We start from the raw sequence: 13231 nt of genomic DNA on the forward strand, positions 1-13231 counted from the left end.
TTAAGTACTAAAAATAACTGAACTGTTTCATTGTTTTGAGTTTTATGAACTTATTTCTTTTAATTTAGAAGAACTTAAGTTTAACTAAAACTGGGCTGGGATTTCTATTTCCCAGCATGCTTTGCCCATGACACTCAAAAGGGAGAGTAAATACTAAAATTAAGTGTTATATAATGTTGAGAGCAAGTATGTTAAATGCTTTATATTTCTAAACTCATTCAGCAAGTGCTGTAGGCTACCATGCTATTGTTAACATGCTAGCAAATTAGCAAGTTAGCATTTTCTGAATTAGTTTGTTACAGCTAGCTAAGTTTACACTAATAAAAAAAAGTTCACATTGAGGTTAGGTCTACATGAAAATGTTAAGTTAAATGTATGAATTAGTGTACTCAAACATTTCAAGTTAAGAACAATTAAAATATATGAGTACAAAATAAAAATCTGCCAGTTCTGCTTACTTAAACTTTGAATTTCTTAACTTAAAAATTTTGAGGCAACTGATTGCATTAAAATTTTTTGAGTTTTGCCAACTTATTCGGGCTTACAGTGTAAATGATTTTATAATAATATTTATTGACCATTCTTTTATCATGTTGTTGGTATATTAGATTATATTATTTTATATACTAAACAAAATAACAAAAGGTTTGATTGTACACACAGCTTTTGAAGCCTCTTAAAAATATTAATGCATGGTTGCAAATCCCCGGACATGACATGCAGGAAAAAAATAGTAGGCTAAATCATGCGCACGATTTATTAATTCACAATTTAGTAAATCGAGGGAACAAATGAGTAAATCGTGCGCACAATTAAAAAAAAATTTCTTGCATGTCATGTCCGGTTAATACAGTTTGTGGCATTTTACTTTTTGTTTTTTTCGCTGCTGTCCATAACAAGTATGTGAGCCACCAGTTGAAAAACACTTATCTAGCCAGCCACCCACAGCATTACTGAGTCAAGTCTAGTGTCCTTCAACTGTGAGAAATGAGGACTTAAAATGTGTTTACCCACACTATGTAGCTAAAATTAAACTTTTCTCAGTAGTGCATTTGAGTCACAGAGGAGAGATTTGCTTTACTGGTGACAGAGACTCAGAGCAATTACCATAGATAACAGGGACAGAAGTGTGTGCCTGTAAGAGGCTGCCACTGATACCATCTCTGCTCAAGGATCCCACTTAACTGCCTTGATTGATGCCCAACTGAACTCTAGGGGGTTCAAAAAGAGAAGGTCTTTGTGGGCCCTAAGTGGATTGCTTTCTACCTGAGAGTTGTTGTGTATTAATTTGTAATGATTGCACTTGAGATACATTTAATTGCATTGGAAAAGTAGTTGCGTTTGGAAAGAGTTTCTGTGTGCTGACATTGTTGGGTTTAATAGATTTGATAGACTGAAAATACTAAGCATTTACACCTAATTTTAGGTGCTACACTGTCTGCTTCCTTCAGGTAATTTGTTTGCAAACACCAAATCCTTTTTTTCCTCACTCCACCTTAGAGCTGTTTCCTTCTACTCAAGAGATGCTGTTGACATAGTGTCAAGCTCAGTTCTTTTTAAAAAGATAAACACACAAGTAACCTTAGATTCAGGGTCATGGGGTCTTCTCAGTTTGGTGAAGAAAGATAGTGGAAGTAAACAAAGGCAGAATGAGGAGAAGCTTTAGATCTCCTCTCTAAAAAGAAAGGCTAAGCTTAAGCAAAGGCAATCTGTGGGATCAATGCTGAGCTGCTCCCATCCATACCTGACAATAGGTGAATCCAAAAGACTTTGTTGTTGAATTTTAGGTTTCCGATTAACAGCCACATACAACTTAAAACATTTCAAGGTGACTCCACTCAAGATGTTTTATCTAACTCAAACAAGTTTTGGTGTAAGTTTAAGCAACTTACTAGTAGGTGTTGTTTGATGTGTCCATGTGTAGAGAACTGCTTATGTAATGTCTCTTTATTTAAAGAAGATATTTTGCAGAAGCGTTTTCGTCTGAAGAAAGGTCATACTGGTTTAGAACAACATTTTTGGATGAGTTCCTTATTCCATTTGGTCTAACATCTACATCGATTTTCTCAAGTTTTCTACTTCAATCAACTTTAAAAATTTATTTATATATTTTTTAAAATAGGTATGTTTTCAAGCACTATTTTTTTTTAATCTGAATGAATCCAATCTGATTTCAGATTCTGAATGTTCTTTTTATATGAACCCACAACTTAGCAATCAGATTCAGGTCATCGTTTACATGTGCATTTACGTATTCCGAACAAAACTTCAGCGCATGTTCAGTGCCCCAGTCATTGCGTTCAGAAACTGGAGAAAGCCAAAGCAATAATGTCACCAGAGCTACCTTGAGTATAACTGTCATTTTTGCCTTGATGACATACCTAAAAGAAAGCTGACAAATGTGTTTTTTTTTGCACCTGCGCAAGATATTTTTAAATCTGAGAAAATACCTGTTTTTTTTTTTTCCTATTTATTAGATTATTTCAAGTCTACACCATCCTTTTCAATACGATCAAAATTTCATTCAGGCTGAGCTCAGGTAGATCAGTTGAGGTGTTTATATAAAGGTCTTTTTAATCCAATTGAGCCATCAATCCAATTTCTAATGGATTATTTCCCAGGTGAAAAAAAGTACACTTCCATAATGTACTTAAAGTGCTCTGTTTTTGCGCACTAATTTTGTACTTAATTTACTAAAAATTCTTCTTTAGTACTTCTTAATATAATCTTAAGAACATTTAAGTGTACTCAACTGTGCTTAGACACCATGATTATGAACTAAAATGTGCTTTTAACATACAATCTCTGTTTTAAAAAAAAAAATGTATTTAGTTACCACTTGTAGTACACTTTGTATGAAATAGAATAGAGCACTTTAAGTACATTATGGAAGTGTATTTTTTTCACCTGGGTTGGGTACATGTAAAAGTATCTAGTGTGGTCTCCTAATTTATTGTACAAACTGTCAAACTGTAGTATGTGGACTGAAATAACGCTAAAAGTAGGAACAATGTTAAAAACATCCACCCATTTGATGCAGTTAGAATCACGAAAATAACTCTTAAGAGGTGCATATAGTGTTTTCAAACATTTATGTTGAAATACAGGCACAATAACTGATGTGAGAAGGGAAGAATGCAAGAGGAAAGCAATGAAAACTCTTAAAGTTCTCTCGCTCTCCCTCCCACAACAGCACCTGCTCAGGCTCTCATTTCAAACCTCTCAGCTGTGGGAGCATTCTATGACCAAATAAATCCGTGGAATCAAACGTGACTCCCACTCCCAGACCTTCAAGTCCAGCCTTGAGCTCAAGCCATGGGAACACAATACATTCGATAGAGTGCAACAAAGCCCACATCACCCCGAGCTTACTATTCATCTTTTGAGAATTTTGGTCTCTGCAGATGATTTTTCAATTGCCTAAAGTGCCAAAGTTTTACACCCTTACCAGCATAATCTCATTGGATGGACAAACTGCTCTTCATTATTTGAAAAGTGAATGACTTTTTTTTTCTTTCAAGTTTCAAAAAGTGGTACATACAACTGCTCTATAATCCAACTCTTCTGTGGTCATATGATAAATTTGCGCAAGAAACACAAAATTTAAGTAGTTACTCGCTGATAATTGTCTCCTCCATTGGACTACTAACCTTTACAACCAAATAATTGAGTCAATTAGGTGAATTCAAGAAACAAATCAGTTCCATTTGGGAACAAATCATTTAGACCAGTTTTAACAAACTAATTTGTTAAAAAGATCTGACTCATAAGAACAAATAGACATTGCTTCTCACATTCAACTCAAGATTGTTCGTGAAAATTTCAGTCTGTTCTACACATAAAGCTATTGCATCACTTCAGAAAACCTTCAATATAGTGCACACACATCATATGGACTACTTCTAATGATGTGTTTGTGGTACTTTTTGACATTTCGAAGCTTGACAGGGCCAGTCCGCATTCACTTTCATTATATTGAAAAGAGCAACTAGGATGTTCTCAATATATATATATACATATATATTAAATTCTTTCATTTTTTTTGCTATACTACTCCTGTGTAAAGAAGACAGTGCGCCAAAAATTTCACATTACTTAAATAAGGTTATCCTGAGGACACTCTCAGATCACAGGAAACAACAGCAGACCATGTTTCTAACATTTTTTTTTTTTTTTTTTTTTTTTTGATATTGTAACATTTAGACAAATTCGTTGTAGGTGAATGAACTTGTAGTATAAGTATTGTATAACTCTAAAAAGTAGATGACAAAGATTCTCCAGTGTCTGTCACTGACATCTTTTAGACTCCTCTACAAAAAATCTAAATCGACTATACTCTGCAATCAAAGTATTTGTTTTCTGAACTCAAATATGCATAATAGAGAAGTTTCACGCTTAAAATCCTAAAACAGCACCAGGCAAACCAGCTTTACTGCAGTACTGTAGTAACAACTAAGGGTTCACTTTAAGGGTCACTAAGTATCAAATGACATGAGTAATGGCATTGCTAGTCCCAAAGCGAATGGTAGAAAGATGAAATGGAACTTACCTCTGATTTTTGTGACTGATGGGCATGTGGCATGGATGTGTAAAACACCATTTCACTGAGAGAAGTCTGTTAACCCCTGTTCCCTAGCCGCCTCGACCAGACAACTGTGTCCAGCTTTGCTTGACAAAGGGAGATAGCTGTGAATTAAAGCACATGACAACAGCTGTCTTTTTAAAGAATCGGCACTTTGATTAGGGTTGGTTTGTAGTTAAGCAATGTTCGCTAATTCCTACATATCGGGGAAGGGCGGGTAGGAAAAAAAGATGAAAAAATCCTGAACACACTAGCATGCACACACACATACACAACTGTACACATTCAAAGGATTTGACAACATATGTCGTCTTTGGCCAGCGTCCCATATTCTACAATGGTCATCCACACAGTGCGGTCTGTGGTAAGGCCAGAGTCTTACAGCAAATGTATAGCGGCTCTAAAAAGTTTTTGTACACTTAAGTCACATCTTAAAATGATTGTCATTGGATTAGATTCAACATATAAATGGCATAACAAACAAATGATTTGAATTTTCTTTTTTGGTTACTCATCTATCTATCTATCTATCTATCTATGTATCTATCTATTTTACCCCATTTTATATTGTTTCATATTAAAAAAAATGTTTGGGTCATAGGACTAAAACAACACAAAAAAGCAAAAATTAAACACAATAAAGTAGAAAAAGTTTCTTTTTAAAAATAAGTAAGTACATAAATTAATAAATATATAGATTTATCAGATTAAAAAAATAGATTTTATCAGATTAATCAATGTTCTTATTAAAAGATATAAATATCCACAATATGCAGTGTGCTACTAAACAAAACACTACAAAAGTAAAACTGCATCACTCAAGGTTTTTGAGCGTGCTAACTTTGTCCAGATTCTTTTTTGTTTCTATAAAATATTTTTTGCTCAAGCAGCTGTTCAAATAGACAGCTGCTCTGGCCATTCATTCAAATGGCAGTGATTACAAATCAAGCTAGTGTTGTCTTTGAGTTGATCCATTGCTATTTCAACAAGTAATCCTCAGTCTCATGCACATGTTCCTGCTCACACAATCACAAGCATTCTTATCCATAGATGAATCCAGTGACCAAATTTGATGCATGTTATAGCGACAATGCTTTAAGACACAAGTCACGACAAACATTTTTACAGACAAAAGGGGCCTAAACAGCAGCATCATGGCACCGTTGGATTTGAGATGCTGTTGGACGGAAAAGCCACTAGGAGCCACGTAATCTCTCGCTCGCTTCACATTTTTTCCGTATCTCTCTGTATGAGAAGAATCCATCCGACCAAAGCCTCTGTGGCGACAGCAAGCGCTTCATGCCAGTCTCCACGCGGGCATGCCTACGCGCAATAACAGATAAACGAACACGTAAAACGTAACACATGCACATACATCAGCACAAACTTATGCATTCACACACATGCACACCCAGCGTGCCCCCAGCTGTTCCTCGCCCTCACTGCATGCAGCAGGTGTAGGGTGGACCTTGAGGGACGGGGTGGGAGTGGGCACGGCTTTTTCGGAGAACAGAATTTCTATTGTTACAGCTATGCATCCCACGATGTGACTGGAAATTTGTATCATGTTCGTTCTGCTTTGTGTAACACTAGTGCACAGCTGCAGAGCAAAGCGTTCATAACAGTTCTAGTTAATGCCTTATATGTCTCTTCTGGCTTGTAAAAACCCCCTGGGGCCTGTCCAGCAGTTTTGTCCATAATGTCTTTTCTGTGCTTTAAAGTTTATTAAAGCAGAACGATTAGGAACAAGTGATCCCCCCACCATGGTTTTGCATCTTAAAGGGTTAGTTCACCCAAAAATGAAATTTCTGTCATTAATTACTCACCCTCATGTCGTTCCACTCCTGTAAGACCTTCGTTCATCTTCAGAACACAAATTAAGATATTTTTGATCAAATCCGGTGGCTCAGCCAGTGAAGCCTCTATTGACAGCAAGTTCATTTACACTTTCAAATGCCCAGAAAGCTACTAAAGACATATTTAAAACAGTTCATGTGACTACAGTGGTTCAACCATAAAGAGGGGGTATCACACACACTTTCTGCCAAACTCATGTTAATCTTGAGTACCTATAGAGTAGTATTGCATCCTTCATATCTCCAAAAAGTCTTTAGTTTTATCATATTTATAAAAGATACATAAGCTGTACAGAGTTTTTCCGAAAAAAGCCGAGCTCCTGGAGGCGTGCCTGCCGTGGGCAGAGCTAAAGAGTCATGAGCACGCGCAGGTTTTGCGTAGAGATCGCCTGCGAGCTGCGACATCATTATAAATAAAAAGGGAACAAAAACTTTTGTGTTGTTTACATTATGTGCACTTGCGTGACGATTGCCAATAAAACACAGACATCTGATGCAGCTTTACTCACCACCCGCGATCTGCAAATCCAGCGCCGAACTGGGACTTGTTTACAAAGCATTCACCACCGAAATTCCGGGAACAAACAGACATACATGCACAACTCCGTTGCTGCCCCGGAAAAATAAACTTCATCCACTGTTCCCTTAATGCTGGGTTCTTTGAGATGCTGAAAAAGGTAATCTTTCCCTCACAACCAAAACCACACTCCTTTGGTGACAGGAGCTGCGTTTCATTTCAGAGGCTGTGTCCTCCGGAGGTCGCATTTGAAGGCTGCATACGTCATCAAGGATGTCTTATATAAGAAAAGAAACAGAATAAAATTGACTGATATTCATTATGAGGTGTAAAATACTGTAATTTCTTTCTTACTTTGCAATCTAATGGTTACTTTTCTTAAATGAGACCGCCTCGATGATGTATGCAGCCTTCAAATGCAGCCTTCAAAGGGTGCAGCCCCTGAATTGGGATACAGCCATTGTTGAAAAATCTCTCGGTTTCTGTATCCCGACCGAAGCATGTTGATGGGCGTGCTCTTGCTCTTGCTCTGGGTGGTGTGTGTGCGCACACTTATCAGGGAGAAGTGCCCATACAAGGAATTCTGCCCTTTATTACGTGATAAAGGGCCATACTCGAAAACATGTCCACAACCGGAAGTTGGCACAGAAATACTCTGTCATATGTCCAACTCGTGTTTTGAAACTTTGTCCATGTTTATCGCTCATCACTAGATATTGTTGAATAAAGTCGTTATTTTGGCCATGTTTAGCATGAGAATCCAACTTTTTAACAGTGTAAATAAGTCAGAATGCATGAAATAGCATTAGACCCCCCCTTTAATGTTGTGAAGTGTTATTTTTTTGTGCGCCAAAAAAAAAAAAAAAGACTTTATTCAACAATATCTAGTGATGGGCGATTTCAAAACACTGCTTCATGAAGCTTCGAAGCTTTACGAATCTTTTGTTTCGAATCAGTGGTTCGGAGCGTGTATCAAACTGCCAAAGTCATGTGATTTCAGGAAACGAGGCTTCATTACATCATAAGTGTTTCGAAATGTTTTGAAATTTCAATGGTTCGCGTTTGATACGCGCTCCGAACCACTGATTCGAAACAAAAGATTTGTAAAGCTTCTAAGCTTCATGAAGCAGTGTTTTTAAATCGCTCATCACTAGATATTGTTGAATAAAGTCGTTATTTTGGGGGGTTTTTTGGCGCACAAAAAGTATTCTTGTTGCTTCATAACATTAAGGTTGAACCACTGTAATCACATGAACTGTTTTAAATTAGTCTTTTCTGGGCATTGAAAGTGTAAATTAACTTGCTGTCAATGCAGGAGCCATCGGATTTGATCAAAAATATCTTAATTTGTGTTCAGAAGATGAACGAAGGTCTTACGGGTGTGGAACGACATGAGGACGAGTAATTAATGACAGAATTTTCATTTTTGAGTGAACTAACCCTTTAAAACAGTGTGATCATTACATCTATCTATCTATCTGCTTAGGCAACAAAGCAAAGGCCAAAGCTATTAATGTCTTACTTATGTCCCTAACAGTCTGTATAGAAGAAACACACATGCATGTTAACAAATACACAAAGGGACAGTACAAACTGAAGCAGATGTGATAGTATCCGAGACGGCTGGGAAAACAGACCCAGCAGCACCTGTTAATATTTAAAAACAATGAAAGTGCAAAAATTAAGGAAAACAGAGCAGTGGTGACATCATCATTTTTCAAATGGGCTCAGTTGGGAGGGGGTTGTTTGAGGGGTCTGTTAGGGGGTTGGCTGGTTTGAGGGCAGGAAACTGAGAAAGAAGAATTTGAGAGCTCAGGGACTCAGCAGCTATGTTCGAAAGATTTAGCCAAACAATGTGAAGCTGGAAGTGACCTGGTGTTATTAGACAAAAGCTTTTAAGATAACTTTCTGTGTTATTCTAATTAATTATATTAATTCATTATTTTATATTAAAAGTATTTATTAATATAATATATTTAATTAATATGAATAAATGTGAATTATATTAATATATTACTTATTGTTTTGGTATATTTTAAAATAATTATTATTATATTTTCCTATTATATACATCTTATCTTGTATATATGTTTTTTGGAATCTTGTCCAAAAAAAAAAAAAAACTATTTAGCACAATTTACCAACATAAAAGTTGTTGTGGTTAGGTGGTTTCTCCAATTACTTTGAACAGTCTATTAAACTTAAACTGTCTCCATGGAAACTTCAGGAAAACCCTATGAAACCACTATTAAGCTTCTTTGTTTAATTCCAACTGCACTTAAAAAGTCATTATCTATGCATAAGGGTAGTTCACTCTTAAAATCTACAGTATGCAAGCTGTAGGAGCACAGAAAATTAAGCAATCTAGCACATTCATGAAAGTCTAATGCCCAAATGGGCCATGCAAAGCATTCTTAGCCCCCCCAGTGTGGCGCTTTTGAAGTAGGCAACTAATCATTTGTGTATGGCCCAATGCAAGAACATTTATCTTTTTTATCTGCTTTGTTTACAGCTGCCAGATTCGGAGATCCTTTGAAATGTGCAGCGGTGTCACAGCGCTGCATTCATCTCCCAAATTCTCAATTAAAACCCACTGCTCACAAAGCTGAGAAGAACATAGAGGAATGTTCAATGTGGGACATCTGCGAACAACACATCGATGAGGCACAACCCCCAACTCAAAAGTGTGAGAGAACGGAGAGCATCTTCCTTCTTCTCGAGGGTAGGGGGGAAAAGTATATGGCAATGAGCTGTGGATGAAGGTGGAGTTTGGGGGGGCTTCTGCAGAGGAGCCTTTGTGCCAAGATCACAACCAGATGTGCCAAGAGCGTCCAAACAGGATTGAGTGCATGTCTGCAATTTTCAGCAATTTGTCAGATTTAAGGGTTCACCCCCAATACCACCTGATAGACAAATAAAATCCTCCCCACGCCCATGCAATAATTCGAAACACGCCGGCACCCCCCGGAGAGCCAATCTGTGGCCCAGTTGCTCATTCGGTGACAAGACAAGCCCACGATGCGAATCACTGAGCCTACGTAATCTGAAAAAAAGTCAAAAATGTTCATCAGCGTTTCCCTCGGTCTGCATCCCGGCGGAGCAGAGATGTTGAAATCCGTACAGTCTTCACACGCTTTAAATCCATCACACGGCACATTCGTAAAAAAAGCCTTGAACCAAAACAAACATTTGAATAAATAAACATGAGCGACAGCCAGTTAATCCCTCTAGTGGCACATCATAAATCCAGCCTCAAATTTTTGGCCTTGAAAGGATTTTTGCCACACACATTCACTATTCCACTGCTTATATAATCACTCTGCAAAATTTTATTTTCGAGAAATATAGCTGTAGCTTATAATAATGCTCACATTGTCAGGTGAACTAGGAGAATTATTTTCTGTCTATGTACATGAACCTCATTTTAAGGACACTACAAGCAAAGTTGCTTGATTTTATTTGTTAAAGAAATAATTCACTTTAAAAGAAAATTGTCATTATTTATTTGTCCCTACCTGCATGCATTTTTTCCTTTCTTCTGTGGAACACAAAAGATGTTTAGCACAATGTCTGAGCTGGCACAATGAACACGAATACAAGGGATTGTACAGCTTCTAAAAGGTTGAAAACATCAGAAAAGTAGTCCATACAGCTTCTACATTGTCTTCTTAAAGGAATAGTTCACACAAAAATGGAAATTCTGTCATTTTTGTATGGATTCTGTATGAATTCTGCTGAACACAAAAGAAGATATTTTGAAGAATATTGGTAACCAAACAGTTGATGGGCCCCATTGACTTCCATAGTATAGAAAAAAAAAAAATACTATGGAAGTTAGGGTAATGGTACATGTATTCATCCCTGCATACAGTCCGATGACGAATAGAGTCAGTCACAGGCGATCCACACTCCAATCCAGAAGGGGGCACGCAGTAATGCAATGCTGTATGCTAACTGCCACAACAAGAAAAATAGAAGAAGAAGAGGTGATGTATGCAACAACCCAAAACAGCTAGTAGCTTTGATTAATTTTTGGTTCGATTAATCCTTTCCACAAAATTCATGTAAAGGACACTGGGATGGCAGAAACCGAGGTACGTACCGAGCCGTGATTCTGTGTACCGTTACACCCCTAATGGAAGTCAGTGGGGTCCAATTAACTGTTTGGTTACCCATATTCTTCAAAATATCTTCTTTTGTGTTCAGCAGAAGAAAGAAATTCATACAGGTTTGGAACAACTTGAGGGTAAGTAGATGACAGAATTTTCATTTTTGGGTGAACTATCCCTTTAAGCTGTATAATATGTTTGTTTGGGGAGTGAAATTCAAGTCATCAGTTATAATTTGAATAAATACACATTTTGAAAAGCACTTTGAAGGTCAAAGTTAAAAGGGTTCAGTTACTTTGATAACTGTTTGCAGTGTAGTTACAGTGTGCTACAAATGCAGTTTTTATATATGCATACTAAATGTAGTTTCTGTTCAAGGCTGATAATGCAAATACCCAGCGCTACACCATATATTCTGCATTATATGTGCCTTCACTGGATTTATTGCACTGTAAATGCAGTAGGTTGTACAGGGACATGAGTAAGCTTGAGAATAAGTCTTACACCCATTTTCCACACAGTCGTTCATGTTTATGCCATTAGGTATGTTTTTAGTGTACTTTGAGTCTGTGGCTCACTACCGACTGAGGGACTCTGTTTTGGCCGTCCTCATACTGTTGTTCCCGGACAAGCATAGGCAGACTGTTTCAAAGACAAGAGAACTTGTGTCCGTAGGCGTTGGCCAAGCATGACTTCATAAGTTGTGTGTGGTCATGCGTCCGTGCGTATGTGTGGGTACGCACTGGGCAAAATATGAAGAACATACCTTCATTTGTTTGAGTTTGCATGTTTGCATAGGCAGCATACCACTGTGTCCACGCGGACCAAGAGCAGCTGACTGGTACCATCTGTGGTGTAAGACTCTCGCCACCCACTGTTGCTTCAAGGCCCCGGCTAATTGCCCCTCAGGGGGCTCAGGGTTTTTGCCCACTGATCCCATTCACTACTTCAGCCATCTCAGGCTGTTTTCGAGGCTGTTGTCACTTTTGAAACTGCAAACCGATTATAAATTAGAGCTGTGTGTTTCTGTGTGTCAATAGTTGTCCAGAATCCTAATGTGAAATTGTTGTTCTTTAGCCTCCACAGGTTTGTTTTTCTTCAGGTTTGTTTCCTACACACTGGCTGACAGATATATATCAGCTTGGCCGGTTTTCGTTGTTTCAAAACCATGCCATATTTTATTGCGATTTGTAAAAGGTCGCTTTTTAGTGTAGTCGGCTATGTTGTTCTCCAACTCTTTCCTCACCATTGATGGAAATTTCCATTAATTTGTGACATAACGCTTCCCCGCCACTGACAGCAACCCATGTTTTCACTGTTATATGGTCTAATCTCAGGATCAAAACACAGGCAAAAAAGAAGCGGAAACAAGCGATAAAAGCATTGCTTGTGCACATGTAAAATAACGCATATAACCGTATATAAATCAAAACTGCCTAACGTTACCGAATGAAATGTTGGCCCAGAATGAGGTATAAGACTCTGCAAACTTTGGGGGTGTTGATGGACTCGATCTACTCCATATATGTTTTGATCATCGCTCTGAATCTGATCCGGACGTGGTCTTTGACAAAAACTTGATTTTCTCAGCTTTTTGTTTACAATTTTGCTTTTTTTTATGAATCTTACCCATATTAAAGTGTTGATAAAAAAGAATCCATGATGCTAGAATAATTTTTGTTGTTGTTGTTTAAAAGCAGAGGCTCTTTTCTTTCTTTTTATATATTGCATGTTCAGATATTCATACAACAAAATATTTTGCAGGAGCCATGAAAGTTTTGTGAAAATATTCAAAAATGCTGGCGGTGGCTGGCAACGTTTTTAAAAAAACGCTGGCGGGAAAAGAGTGTTACTACTAAACTTACCTTGTCTTGAGTAACAAATTAGCATTTAATTTCTCCATGATTTATCTTATTAGCAGCACAACCACTGCATCTGTATTTAGCTTCCCGGCCTCCGCCTCTCAGTCTGACTAGCGTAACAGACAGCCACCACCTATAACGAGAGGGTATTATTACTAATAACAGTTAATTAGCCTTGTCAGAGAGTTTCTCTGAAACACAGGAAGGGGGAGGGACAGTAACAGAAACAAAAGACCCACTATGGCTGAAGTCTTCTCTACTCTTTAACTTCTTTCTTCTTCTTTTTTCATTTATTTTCTGCATAT

The sequence above is a fragment of the Ctenopharyngodon idella genome, chromosome 10 (genome assembly GCF_019924925.1).
Source record: "Ctenopharyngodon idella isolate HZGC_01 chromosome 10, HZGC01, whole genome shotgun sequence".
In the NCBI taxonomy this organism is placed as follows: domain Eukaryota; kingdom Metazoa; phylum Chordata; class Actinopteri; order Cypriniformes; family Xenocyprididae; genus Ctenopharyngodon; species Ctenopharyngodon idella.